Source organism: Felis catus, chromosome D4 (genome assembly GCF_018350175.1).
Source record: "Felis catus isolate Fca126 chromosome D4, F.catus_Fca126_mat1.0, whole genome shotgun sequence".
Taxonomy (NCBI): Eukaryota; Metazoa; Chordata; class Mammalia; order Carnivora; family Felidae; genus Felis; species Felis catus.
In genome coordinates this window covers 8,413,073-8,426,216 of record NC_058380.1, presented here as the reverse complement: position 1 = coordinate 8,426,216, position 13,144 = coordinate 8,413,073, and the positions used below count along the sequence as shown (strand labels likewise).

Sequence of the window (13,144 nt, the reverse complement as noted above, 5' to 3'; positions counted from 1 at the left end):
GAAAAGTCACAAATACATGGAAAAGAAACAACACTCTCCTAAACAACCAATAAGTCAAAGAAGAAATAAAATATATTGATACATACAAAAATGGAAATAAAACATACCAAAACCTATTGAATACAGCAGAAGCAATTCTAAGAAGGAAGCTTTAATGATAACTACATAACGAAAAAAAGATCTCAAATAAACAACCTGACTTTACACCTCAAGGAAGAACAAAATAAGTCCAATGTGAGAACAAAAAAAGCAAATATCAGAGTGTGAATGAAATAGAGAACAGAAAAAAAAATTACATCAATGAAACTAAGAGCTGGGTTTTTATTTTATTTTATTTATTTATTTATTTATTTATTTATTTATTTATTTATTTATTTGAATTGTAATTTATTTTATTTTATTCTATTGTTTTTATGAAATTTATTGCCAATTGGTTTCCATACAACACCCAGTGCTCATCCCAAAAGGTGCCCTCCTCAATACCCATCACCCACCCTCCCTTCCCTCCCACCTCCCATCAACCCTCAGTTTGTTCTCAGTATCTAAGAGCTGGGTTTTTAAATTTTTTTTTTAACATTTACTTATTTTTGAGACAGAGAGAGACAGAGCATGAATGGGGGAGGGTCAGAGAGAGGGAGACACAGAATCCAAAACAGGCTCCAGGCTCTGAGCTGTCAGCACAGAGCCCCACGCGGGGCTCGAACTCACAGACCGCGAGATCGTGACCTGAGCTGAAGTCAGCCACTTAACTGACTGAGCCACCCAGGTGCCCCATAAGAGCTGGGTTTTTAAACAAACAAACAAAATTGGCAAAACTTTACCTAGATTAGCTGAAAAAAGATGACTCAAATAAGTATAATCAGAAACGAAAGAGGAGACATTGAAACTGATATCACAGAAATACAAAAGGTCATTAAGAGGCTACTATGAGCGATTTTATACATGAACAAGGTGGATAGCCTAGAAGAAATTCCTAGAAACAACCAAAGTACCAAAAGTGAATTATGAGGAATTCGAAATCTGAAAAGACCAATAATGAGTAAGGAGATTGAATCAGTACTAAAAAAAAAACCCTCCCAACTAAAAAAAGCCCAGGGCCAGATGGTTTTTCTGGTGAATTCTACCAAATATTTAAAGAAGAATTAACGCCATCCCTTTCAAACTCTTCTAAAAGTTAAAACAGAGGAAACACCCCCAAACTCATTCTACAAGGCGAGCATGGCCCTGACACCAAGCCATATAAGAACACTACAAGAAAAGAAAACTATAGGCCATTATCTTCGATAAACATAAATGCAAAAACTCTCAACACAATATTACCAGGCCAAATTTAACAACACACTATGATAATTTATCCCTGGGACACAAAGATAGCTCAACATATGCAAATCACTAAATGTGATACACCATGTGAACAGAATGAAAGATAACAGTCATTCCATCATCTCCGTAGATGGAGAAAAAGCACTTCATAGAATACAACATCCTTTCCCGATAAAAGCTCTCAACAAAGTAAGCACAGAGGGAACGTATCTCAACTTAATAAAGACTATATATAACAAAACCAGAGGTTACATCATGCTGAATGGTCAGAGGTTGAAAGTTTTCCTCTAAGCTCTATAACAAGACAAGGGTGTCTACTCTCACCCCTCCTATTTAACAGGGTGCTGAAGTCCTAGCCAGAACAATTGGGGGGGGGGGGAAGACATTCAAATCAGAAAGGACAAAGTAAAACTCCTTGTCTGCAGATGATATGATCTCATAGAGAGAAAATCCTCAAGACTTCACTGAAGCACTATTAGAACTAATGAACAAATTCAGGAAAGGTGCAGGATACAAAATTAATCTACAGAAGTAAGTTGCATTTTTATATACTAACAATGAATCTAAAAAAGAAAGGGGGAAAAATCATTACAATAACATGAGGAACAATAAAATACTTTGGAATAAATTTAACCGAGGAGGCAAAAGATCTGCCCACTGAAAACTGAAGAAGACTTTGATAAAACAAACTCAAAAACACCAACAAATGGAAATATATCTATATCTATATATATCTATATACCTATATCTATATCTATATATCTATATATATATACCATGTTCATGGTTTGGAACTAATATTGTTAAAATGTCCATAGCACCCAAAGTCATCTATAGATTTCATGCAATCTCCATCAAAATTCCAATGGCAAAAAAATAATAATAACTAAAAATTCCACTGGCATTTTTCAGCAAAATAGAATAAACAATCCTAAAATTTGTACAGGACCATGAAAGACCCCAGAATAGCCAAAGCAATCTTGAGAAAGAACAACAAAAGCTGAAGGCATCACGCTTCCTGATTTCAAAAAACACTACAAAGCTATAGTAAGCAAAACAGTATGGTACTGTCATAAAAACAGACACATACACCAATGGAATGGAACTTAGAGCCACAAACAAATCCTCACATATATGGAGAACTAACATTTGACAGGGGAGCCACGAATACTCAACGGGTAAGGGCTAATCTTGTCAACAAATGGTGATAGGACAAACGACGAACCACATGTAGAAATTTGCAATTGGGCCTCCTGAGAAGTAATGTGAAATAGACTACAGACTTCAATATAAGAACTGAAACCATAAAACTCCTGAAAGAAAACAAGGAGAATCTCCTTGACGATGGTCTTTGCAATGACTTTTTGGATGTGACACCAAAAGCAAAGGCAACGAAAGTAAAAATAAATGAGTGGGATGATACCAAAAATCTGCACAGAAAAAGAAACGACCAACAAAATGAAAGAAGATGGAAGAAAAAATTTGCAAAACATGTATCGGATAAGGGGTTGATAGACACACACACACACACACACACACACACACACACACACATCTCACAACTCAATAGCAAAAAAAACAAAAAAACAAAAAAAACAAAAGCCAATAAAAAAATGAGCAGAGGGACCTAAATAGACATTTTTCCAAAGGAGGCATACAAATGGTCAACAGGTACATGAAAGGATGCTCAATATCACTAATCAGAAAAGCATAAATCAAAACCATAATGTTGGTGACAATGCGGAGAAAGGGAAACTCTCTTGCATGGCCGGTGGGAACGCAAACTGGTGCAGCCACTCTGGAGAACTGTATGGAGGTTTCTCAAAAAAACTAAAAACAGAACTACCCCACAATCCAGCACTTGCACTATTAGGTAGTTGCTCAAAGGATATAAAAATACAGATTTGAATGGGTACATGCACCCCAATGTTTATAGCAGCATTATCAACAATAACCAACATATACATACAATGAAATATTAATTAGACCTCAAAAAGAATGAAATCTTGCCATTTGCAATGACATGGATGGAGCCAGAAAGTATCGTACTAAGTGAAATAAGTCAGAGAAAGACAAATACCCTAGCAATGAATGGATGTGGAATTTAAGAAATAAACAGATGAACATACGAGAAAGGAGAGAAGGAAACAAACCACAGGAGACTCTTAACAACAGAGAACAAACTGGGGGTTGCTGGAGGGGAGGTGGGTTGGGGGATGGGCTAGAGGTGATGGGGATTAAGGAGGGTGCTACTTGTGATGAGGACTGGGTGCTGTGTGTGATAAATCACTGAATCCTACTCCCGAAACCAGTATCGCACTGTATGCTAACTAACTAGAAGTTAAATAATAAATAAAGATGAGGGGAAGAAAACCATCATGAGATGTCACCTCACACCTGTTAGGATGGCTATTATCAAAAAGATCAGAGATAACAAGTGTTGGTAAGGATGTGAAGAAGGAACACTTGTGTATTCTTAGTCGGGATGTGAACTGGGGCAGCCACAATGGGAAACAGTATGGCAGTTCCTCAAAGAGTTATAAATAGATTAAAATTAAAAACAGGATCCAGCAGGAATGCCTGGGTGGCTCAGTCAGTTAAGCGTCCGACTTCGGCTCAGGTCATGATCTCACGGCTCATGGATTTGAGCCCCACGTCAGGCTCTGTGCTGACAGCTCCGAGCCTGGAGCCTGCTTCGGATTCTGGGTCTCCCTCTCTCTCTGCCCTCCCTTGCTTGTGCTCTCTGTCTCTCTCTCTCTCTCAAAAATAACTACCATTAAAAAAGTAGCACGCAGCAAACCCATTTCTGGGTATATATCCAAATAAAGTCAAATCACGATCTTGAAGAGATATCTGCACCCCCCCCCCAGGTCACTGCAGTATTATTCACAGTGGCCAAACCAACCTAAGTGTCTGTCTATGGATAAATGAATAAAGAAAATAGGGTTCATATATTCAATGGGATATTATTCAGCCCCGAGAAAGAAGGAAATTCTGCCGTTTGCAACAACATGGATAGAACTTGAGGGCATGAAACCAAGCGAAATAAGCCAGACAGAGAAAGGCAAGTAAGAGATAGTATCATTTACACGTGGAATCTAAAAAGACTGAACCCACAGAAACAGAGAGTAGAATGACGGTTGTCCAGGGCTGGGGGTGCAGGAAATGGGGAGATGTGGAAAAAGGATACGAAGTCCTGGCTATAAAGATGATCCAGGGCTGGCGGTCTGATGCACAGTGTGGGATGATTACATTAACAATACAGTAGGGGCGCCTGGGTGGCGCAGTCGGTGAAGCGTCCGACTTCGGCTCAGGTCATGATCTCACGGTCCGTGGGTTCAAGCCCCGTGTCGGGCTCTGTGCTGACCGCTCAGATCCTGGAGCCTGCTTCTGATTCTGTGTCTCCCTCTCTCTGTGCCCCTCCCCCGTTCATGCTCTGTCTCTCTCTGTCTCAAAAATAAATAAACTTAAAGAAACAAACAATACAGTACTGCGTCCTTAAAGCTGCTAAGACACTGAGACCTTAAATGTTCTCACCACCACAAACAAATGGTATTCGAGGTGATGGAGGTGCGAATGAACCCTACTGAGGCAATCATTTTGCAACAGATAAGGGTATCAAATCACCACACTGTACTCCTTAAACTTACAATGTTCTATGTCCATTACACCTTGATAAAGCTGAAGGGGGAGATCCCGAAATAATACAAAGCAAAGGAAACAAACAAAAAAGAATATCAAGTTTCCAAAATACTGCGCTTGAAATTCGTTTCCAGCCTCTTGCACACTCAGGTACACACACGCAGGCACACACGTACACACGCACGCACACAGGTACACACACACACGTACTCGCACCCACAGAGGACTCAAATCCCAGGAAGTACAGTCTACAAGTCTACACTGCAGATACCAAGGGTGCAGGCTCACTCTAACCTGTCTGGCATCCAATGGTGGTTCCTCTCAATCCTGCCTCTTCTGCTTACTAGTTGTGTGACTGTGGACAGATTCCTTCAAGATGTGTCTCCATCCCACCCTTTGTATAATGAGAATGCAAAGAATACCCATCCCCCGGGGTTGTGGCTGAGTATGTTTATATTTACTCACACGTGTGCATGTGCCGATTTATAGTTTATACAATACCGAAGTACGTTCCTCCTTGCTTACGTCTGTAAGCAATTTACACTTGTAAATGTGTATATTTACATACACGCGTTATCAGGAAGCACTCAGTGTTAGCTCGGGTTGGAAATTATTTTATTCTACAGAAGGAAAACGAGTGGACATAGGTGTGAATTGTATCCGAGTGGCCACAAGGGCTGTCTTCGCTGGGGAGCTCTTTGTTTCACAATGACTCAAGGGGAGGAGGGCCCTTTCTGGGTGTTTTCACCGAAGGTCCAGCGTGGAAATCACACCGGCATGAGGGAAGGGAGCCAAGAAAGCCAGCTTTGCTCGGAAGGCTGCAAGCCTCTGAACAGCCTGAGCCGCGGCGGCCAGAGGGCTGGTGGTGAGGCACCTCCTCATCCAAACGCATTCGCTGATCACCTGTGGTTTGCTAGGCACAGGATGAGGGGCTGTGGAGGGGCTATAAACAAAGTTAGAACTGAGGTTCTCACCCCGAGGAATACGTGACTCCACACACACACACGCAAGAACACTACAAAGCAATGCACTTTTACACACAAAGTGTTGCAGGATGATCTGTCTTCACAGATTCCAGAAGGCAGAGTGTATTCCTTCCAGGAGGAAAGGCTGCTTAGAAGAGGTGACAGGCGAGCCAAGGTAGGAGGAGGAATGCGAGCAGGCAAAGAGGAAGAAGGAAACGGCCGGAAGCAAAGCCCACGGCAGGGAGGTCTCCGAGCGGGAGTGCAGGTGGGGAAGGTGGCCTGGTTTTCCAGGGTGCAGAGGCCAAGACAGAGAGTTACGGAAAAAACGACAGCTGAACAGAAGGGCCCCCTGGTGACGCAAGGCTCAACGTGAGGCTGGACTTGTTAACAGGGGGAGGGTCAGATGCCAATTTTAATGATCTCTGCATTGAGCTTTGGGGCTGCCAATGGGTATCACAGGTGACTTCTTGATCGGTTCCACCAAAACGCATTGGACTGCAACCCAGCTTGCGTGAAAGAAAGAACCACTCTGTCCAGGACAGGGGCTGGCACACTGTGGGAGCCAGGCACGACTTCCGGAATAAAATTCACCTGTTTACGAATTAAATGAGTGAATATATGTCAAGTGCTTCCAAGAGCGTCCAGCACAAAAGACGCCCTACAAAAGTACTGCTATTCTCCCCTCCCCCTCTTTCTCTTCGTCCCCCTCCTTCTTCATGAGTACGGCAGTACCATCCAAAGTGTGCATCACAGCCTCAAGGAGTCCGGTCTACTGGGCCAGGGTAGCCAAGTATCACCACACAGGCTGTGCACTGCACAAAACATCCGCAGAGGCTATGAAGAGCGTTGTGTGGAATTATTTTATACAGCAGCCCTGCCCAGGCAAGCCTTCCATGTCATACTCAACTTGGAAGTTCCTCTCACACTTCAGAATTCCAGAGTAACCTCAAAAATCCTTCCCACTGTCAGAGCAGAAGGCAGATCAAAGGGTGGACAGAGCAGAAAGGAAGCGTAGCACTGCAGAAATGAGACAAGAAATCCCCAAGGTAACTGGAGCTGCGGCAGGCATTTTTTAAAGTATATCAGAAGAAAAAGAGTTTGCCAAAAAGGAGAGAATGAGAAGATCACTGCTTTAAAAGCTCGAACTTAGGCAACTGCACTCAAAGCGCGAGAAAGTTCTGCGATTGGTATGAAATACGTGACTCGAGAGGGTGAGGGGTCAGCGTGCACGGAACAGAACAGCACAGGATTCAGGACGCAAAAGGACTCATGAGTGGTGTAGACTCAGGAAAACTTTAGGAAACAAATGGAAAGGGGCAGGACTGTCGCTAAGTAAGGGGTTTACTCCTTTCTGGAGGGAAGAGCGACAATTAGTGAGTTACCGCTACTTACCGTTATGGTCTCAGAAGGGTGCCTGTGACACGGACGTTGTCTAAAAGAAAACACTTTAGAAAACTATGCCATCCCAACCATATGGAGGTTTTAATCATTCACGAGCCACTTTGTCATCTTTTGTCTTTATAGGCTGAGTCAAAGGAGTCGATACCTAGGGACAGACAGGTGGTCCCCAAGCCCATTAGGATTCTAGGCGGTGGCCGAGGGGACGGGGGAGCTGGGCCCTACTGCCACGGGGTGTGGCGGGCTGCAGGGGTTCATAGAGGTGCACGCATGGGCCTTGTCGCAGCAGTCCCAGGTGGGTGGGTCTGTTCTTTCTTGGAGCCAACACCCAGAGCATTCCAAAATCTCCAGCAGCTGTACTGCCCCTGTGGAGATGACAGACAGTCCCCGCTGTGCCTCTGCTACAGCCATGATCACGATGTCACGTTGTGTGACAGGGACCGGGGCACGCAGACCCTTCTTTGCCGGACTCCCAGCTCCTGGAGAGGGCAGCCCTGTCTGCTTCACTCTCGGATCTCCCACAGAGACTAGCCCAGCCCTGGGGGACACTTACAGCGTGCTGGGCTATGCACATGACATTCACCATCTCGTTTACTGGGATTATCCCCTCTTCGCAATGAGGAAACCAAGCCTTAGGGGATAAAGTAACCACAATTAAATTACACAGCTGACTGGTGACAGCACCAGGCTTTGCACCAAAACAAATCACGCTCTTCAAAAAAAATCTTCTTTTAATATTTATTTATTTTTGAGAGACAGAGAGCGAGCAGGGGAGGGGCAGAGAGAGAGGGAGGCACAGAATCCGAAGCAGGCTCCAGGCTCCGAGCTGCCAGCACAGAGCCCGACGTGGGGCTCGAACCCACAAAGTACGAGGTCATGACCTGAGCCGAAGTCGAATGCTTCACCAGAGGAGCCACCCAGGCGCCCTACAAATCCTCCTTTTAGTTACCATGTTACCCTGCCGTTAGATCACCGGTAGGCAAACTATGACCCACGGGTCAAATCCAGCCTCAGGCATGTTTTTGTATAGACCAAAGGCCAAGAATAGTTTTTATATTTTCACATATTTTTTAACTTTTTAAAGTTTCCTTACTTATTTTGAGAGAGAGCGCGCATGAGCAGGAGAGGGGCACAAAGAGACAGAGAGCAGACTCTGAGCTGTCGACGTGGAGCTCGACGCGGGGCTCGAACTCACCAACCGCGAGAGCACGATCTGAGCCGAAACGGAGAGTCGGATGCTTAGCCAACCGAGCCACCCAGGCGCCCCCGATTTTCACGTATCTTTTTAAAAAAGCAGAGCAAGAATACTTCGTGACCAACGAAAATGATACGAAATTCAAACGTCAGCATCCCTAAGTTAAGTTTTATCGGAGTACAGCCACACGCATTCTTTCGCATATTGTCTATGGCTGCTTCTGTGCCTACAACGCCAGAGTTGGGTACCTGTGACAAAGACCACATGGCCCGTGAAACCTAAAATATTTACTGGCCAGCCCCTCGTCATCCCATCTCTAGATACACAGGTAAGCAGCACACATGCTTCTGTGCCCAGCTGTGCAGGCAGATTGGCAGAAAAGGTCCGAGAAATCAGAGTGAGGGGTGTCGGGTCAGCCGGGAGGCGTCACCACCCAAGGCCAGGCTGACAACCTGGCCACACCTGGAACCGGTGAGGCGGGCACAAGGTGCTCGGCACCGGGCACTGGGACCGGAGGGATTGCTAATGGGAGTTCTGGGGACCGGAGGTTTTGCTAACGGGAGTTCTGAAGGTCAGTGAGGATGCTCAATAAACCGCTGATTGATTTGGCCACCTTGCAAGTCATCAGGATCTTACGGATGACTGAGCTCTGCGGATGACACGAAAATCGCATTTAGCCTTGAGTCAGCAACCCCCTCTCCCGCTGAGCTCTCTGCAGACATGCCAACAAGTTGCAGAACTGACAGATTTGAGCATCCCCACCCTCTGCTGGGGATGCTAATTGACTAGTGACATAGCCAGGAGGCAAACAGCGGGAAGGGAGAGGGGCAAGCCAGATGCCTGCACAAACTTGTACTGGCAGGACAAGAAGGGCCTGGTTGAGCCTCCTCTCTGCACAGCCAGGAGGACCCAGCAGAAGCGGCTGGGAAGCACTAAAGGCAAGAAATCAACTCTGCGGCAGGAGGCTCAAGAGGAGGGAGAGCCCTACGTTTTATGGGTCTCCTGCCAGATGGTCAAGACAGACGACACCCCTGCCCCAGTAGGAGCTGGAACACAGTGGTCACCGCACAAGTCACCAGTTCCTATGAGCTACTAGTACAGGATGTCACCAGCTGTGACCTGCTACTCTCTAGTCACTCCTCCGCAGGACGGCTACCCCGAAAATGCGCCGTGAGAGGAGCCGGAGGTAACAGACAGCACGTCCTTGGACAGCAAAGTCTTACAATAGATAAAGCAGAGGCTTTGGAGCCAGGACCCCCAGGCTTCGGTTTCACCTCTGACCCTATAGCTTCCTGCCTGATCCTTACCAGGTCGCGGAAGTTTTCAGGTCCTTGGCAAGCTCCTTTGCAAAATGAACTTAGAGAGTTAATTGATGGGCCGTGTGTCCTGTGGGACTCAGGGTTGGGTCTATCGGCATACGGCGAAAAACCCAAATAATCATGACTTCAACGAGACTGTGATTTTGATTTATTTTTCTGTCGCATAAAAGAAGTCCAGAACGAGGCAGCTCAGGGCTGGTGGAGTCATTCCACAGTCATACATAGGCAAGTATCATGTGCCCTTCCCCTGTGATGTGTTCCAAACATACTTTCCAGGGGGCCTGGGAGGCTCAGTCGGTTAAGCGTCTGACTCTTGGTTTCGGCCCAGGTCACGATCTCACGGTTCATGGGTTTGAGGCCCGCAGCAGGCTCTGTGCTGATGGTATGGAGCCTGCTTGGGATTCTCTCTCTCCCTCTGTCTCTGCCCCTTCCTGCTTGCACATACTCTCTCTCTCTCATTCGCTCAAGATAAATAAATAAACTTTAAAATAAATAAATTTAAAAAACATACTTTCTATCCTCAGGGTGCCTCACAGCAATCATGTATACATCCCAGGCAGCAAGAAACTGAAACGGGCAATGGATAAGTAGCAAACAGCCCCTGTTAAGGAGATTTCCCAGAAACCCAATCAAACAACTCCAGCTCCCCTCTTTATCTGCAAGGCTGGCTGGGAGGTGCACGTTAGCTACGCTCATTATCACCCCTAACAGTATATGACTTCTGACAACATGAAAGAAGATAAGAGAAGAAGGAGACACTTAGCAGTCTGTGGCAATCAGCCACAAATGCTTACTTCGTTCGAGGGCTGATGCCATTCCCAAATGACCTCATGTGTAGGAAAGGACACTGTAAGGCTGCACAGGGTCATGCAAACAAAGTCCACTCTTTCGCTTCCATACAAAGCCCTTCCTGACTGTGCCCCATTCTGCCCTAGAAGCCAGTCGGCCTCATTCCCGCCCGGCCTCGCACTGGCTTCTCACCAGCGTGGGCAGTTCCTTGCATGGCTTGTCTCTGTGCCGTGGATCTCGTGTCTTTTACTGTTCTTTGCCCATATGAGAAGCCTCCTTAGAGCTCCAGAGTGAGCTAGGTGTCTCTTTGCTGTGCTCCCACAGTGCCCCAGGGATGTTCTATCCCATCTTTCTCCTTATTACCTTGAAATGATCAATCTCTGCCTTTGCGCTTCCCACCGAGCGACACAACAGGTCTAGCTCCATGCAGCAACAGAGCCCTTCCCATGTGGCCAGTCCAAATTCAGATGTGCTGCTAAGTGTCAAACGCAATCTAGGAGATTCCGAAAAGCACGGCACAAGAGAAAAAGAACACGAAACATCGCATTAACAATTTTTCTGCACTGGTTTCGTGTTTAAGTTACGATGTTTTGGGTTTCCTGGGTTAAACCAGATTATTAAAAGTAATTTTACCTGTTTCTTTTGGCTTCAAAGACGTGTTTACTAGGACACTTACAATTCCAAAAGTGGAAAGAGTTCTGGAGACTGATGTTGGTGATGGTGGCACAGTATGAGTGTAACTTAATACCACGGAATTGCACTTAAAAATGGTTAAGATGGTAAATTTTACATTATCATTATTTCTAACAAAATATGGAAAAATATTTTTTTTTAATTTTTTTTTCAACGTTTTTATTTTTTATTTTTGGGACAGAGAGAGAGACAGAGCATGAACGGGGGAGGGGCAGAGAGAGAGGGAGATACAGAATCGGAAACAGGCTCCAGGCTCTGAGCCATCCGCCCAGAGCCTGATGCGGGGCTCGAACTCACGGACCGCGAGATCGTGACCTGGCTGAAGTCGGACGCTTAACTGACTGCGCCACCCAGGCGCCCCGGAAAAATATTTTTTAAAAACTACATGCGTGGCTCACTTTTCTGGCTCACGCCTTACTGCTCTTGGTGGGAGCTGCTCCAACGTATAAAGCCTCTGGAGGGAAGCAACAGCAACTCATTGACTTTCGTGTCTCGAGCCTGCACAGTGCCCGTTCGCTCAGCATGGGCTGGACAGACTTCTTATACGGGATAAAATCTTGGATCACATATATGGCAAAGGCGGGTGACAGGAAAAGGTGGTAGGACAAGGGTCTGGAAGAACCAAAATGTGCCCCGTGTGGGGCTTTGAGAAAAGTTTGGGAAGCCACAATGTGGCCCCTGTCACGTAGGGGCTGGCACACAGCCCCACGGACCTGGGTTCAAATCCTAGTACACCCGTGATTAACCCGTGAATGACCCTGACAAGTGACAATCATCCTGAGCCTCAGTTTCTTCATCTGTAAACCAGGGATGATAATAGCACTGACCTCATTGTGTTGCAAAGGGAAATAAAGGGAATCTGTTGCCACGGTCCCTGAAGCATAATGAAATGATCAGTGAATGTTACCTATTATTATTATTATTATTATTATTATTATTATTATTCGCTTTTACGGGCCTGTCATGAAGGAAAAGCAATTTTTACAAAGTTGCCCGAAGCCAACCTGCGTTAAGTCACTTCCCTGCCGAATATTAAAACAATTTTTAATCTGAAAGGACAAAAATAATTTGAGCTGGCAGATGGCATAATGTTGTCACCCACTTTGTTGCTCGGAATTGAGTAGATTATACATAAATACCAAACTCTTTCCCTATTTGGGAAAGCATCTGACTCCCGGAGCTGCCGCGTGTTCTGTGGTCCCGCGGCAGCCGCACAATGTCGCAGCAGCACAGGCAGGTGGACCGGCTGTGGTGGCTGAATCACACAGAAGAGGCTTGTTTGCCTCTTCACACTCCAAATTGCAGAGGTGTGGGACAGCATCTGCTGCTAATTTAGGCTCTCTGTCCACGTCCGGTCAGCACGGGGGTCTCTGTTTCACGTTATTCCCACTCAAGGACCCAGGCAAGAAAGTGCCTCAGGATGGTGGGTGCAAAACACCAGAAAATGACAATGGCCACACGGGCTTGTAAAACCTTCAGACAGAAAGGACACAGCGACTGGCCAAGGCAAGTCTCACCTCCACGCCTAACTTGAAGGAAGCATGGCAGGGGAACCCTATCTCGTGGCCGCGAGAGCGACAACAGAGCAAATATCCGTGCACGGCTCTTCTCACTGCCTGAGTAGAGGGTCTTCCAGAGGCAGAGATCTGAGCGCACCCAGTGTTCCGAGTTCAAATTCTGGGATTCTAACAAAATCTCCCCCAACTTCGCATCAACAGAAAGCAGTGAAATGCAAATTCAACTGACGCGCTATTTTTTAATTGTTTTTGTTTTTTTTAAGTAATCTCTATGGCCAATGTTGGGCTCGAACTCACAACCCT

The 13,144-nt window shown here is 45.7% G+C and overlaps 1 protein-coding gene across 9 annotated transcripts in view; it reads right to left on the bottom strand.

The window, feature by feature from the left end:
• LOC101100603 (histone-arginine methyltransferase CARM1-like) overlaps positions 1 to 13,144 on the bottom strand; it is a 294,777-nt gene that overhangs the window by 169,174 nt on the left and 112,459 nt on the right. The window contains exon 4 of one of the 9 annotated variants that reach the window (XM_045043488.1): positions 10,995 to 11,124. The exons of the other annotated variants lie outside the window; for them this stretch is intronic. The gene's annotated coding sequence lies outside the window, so the exon portion shown is untranslated. The remainder of the gene's footprint in view (positions 1 to 10,994; positions 11,125 to 13,144) is intronic. 9 annotated transcript variants of the gene reach the window in all.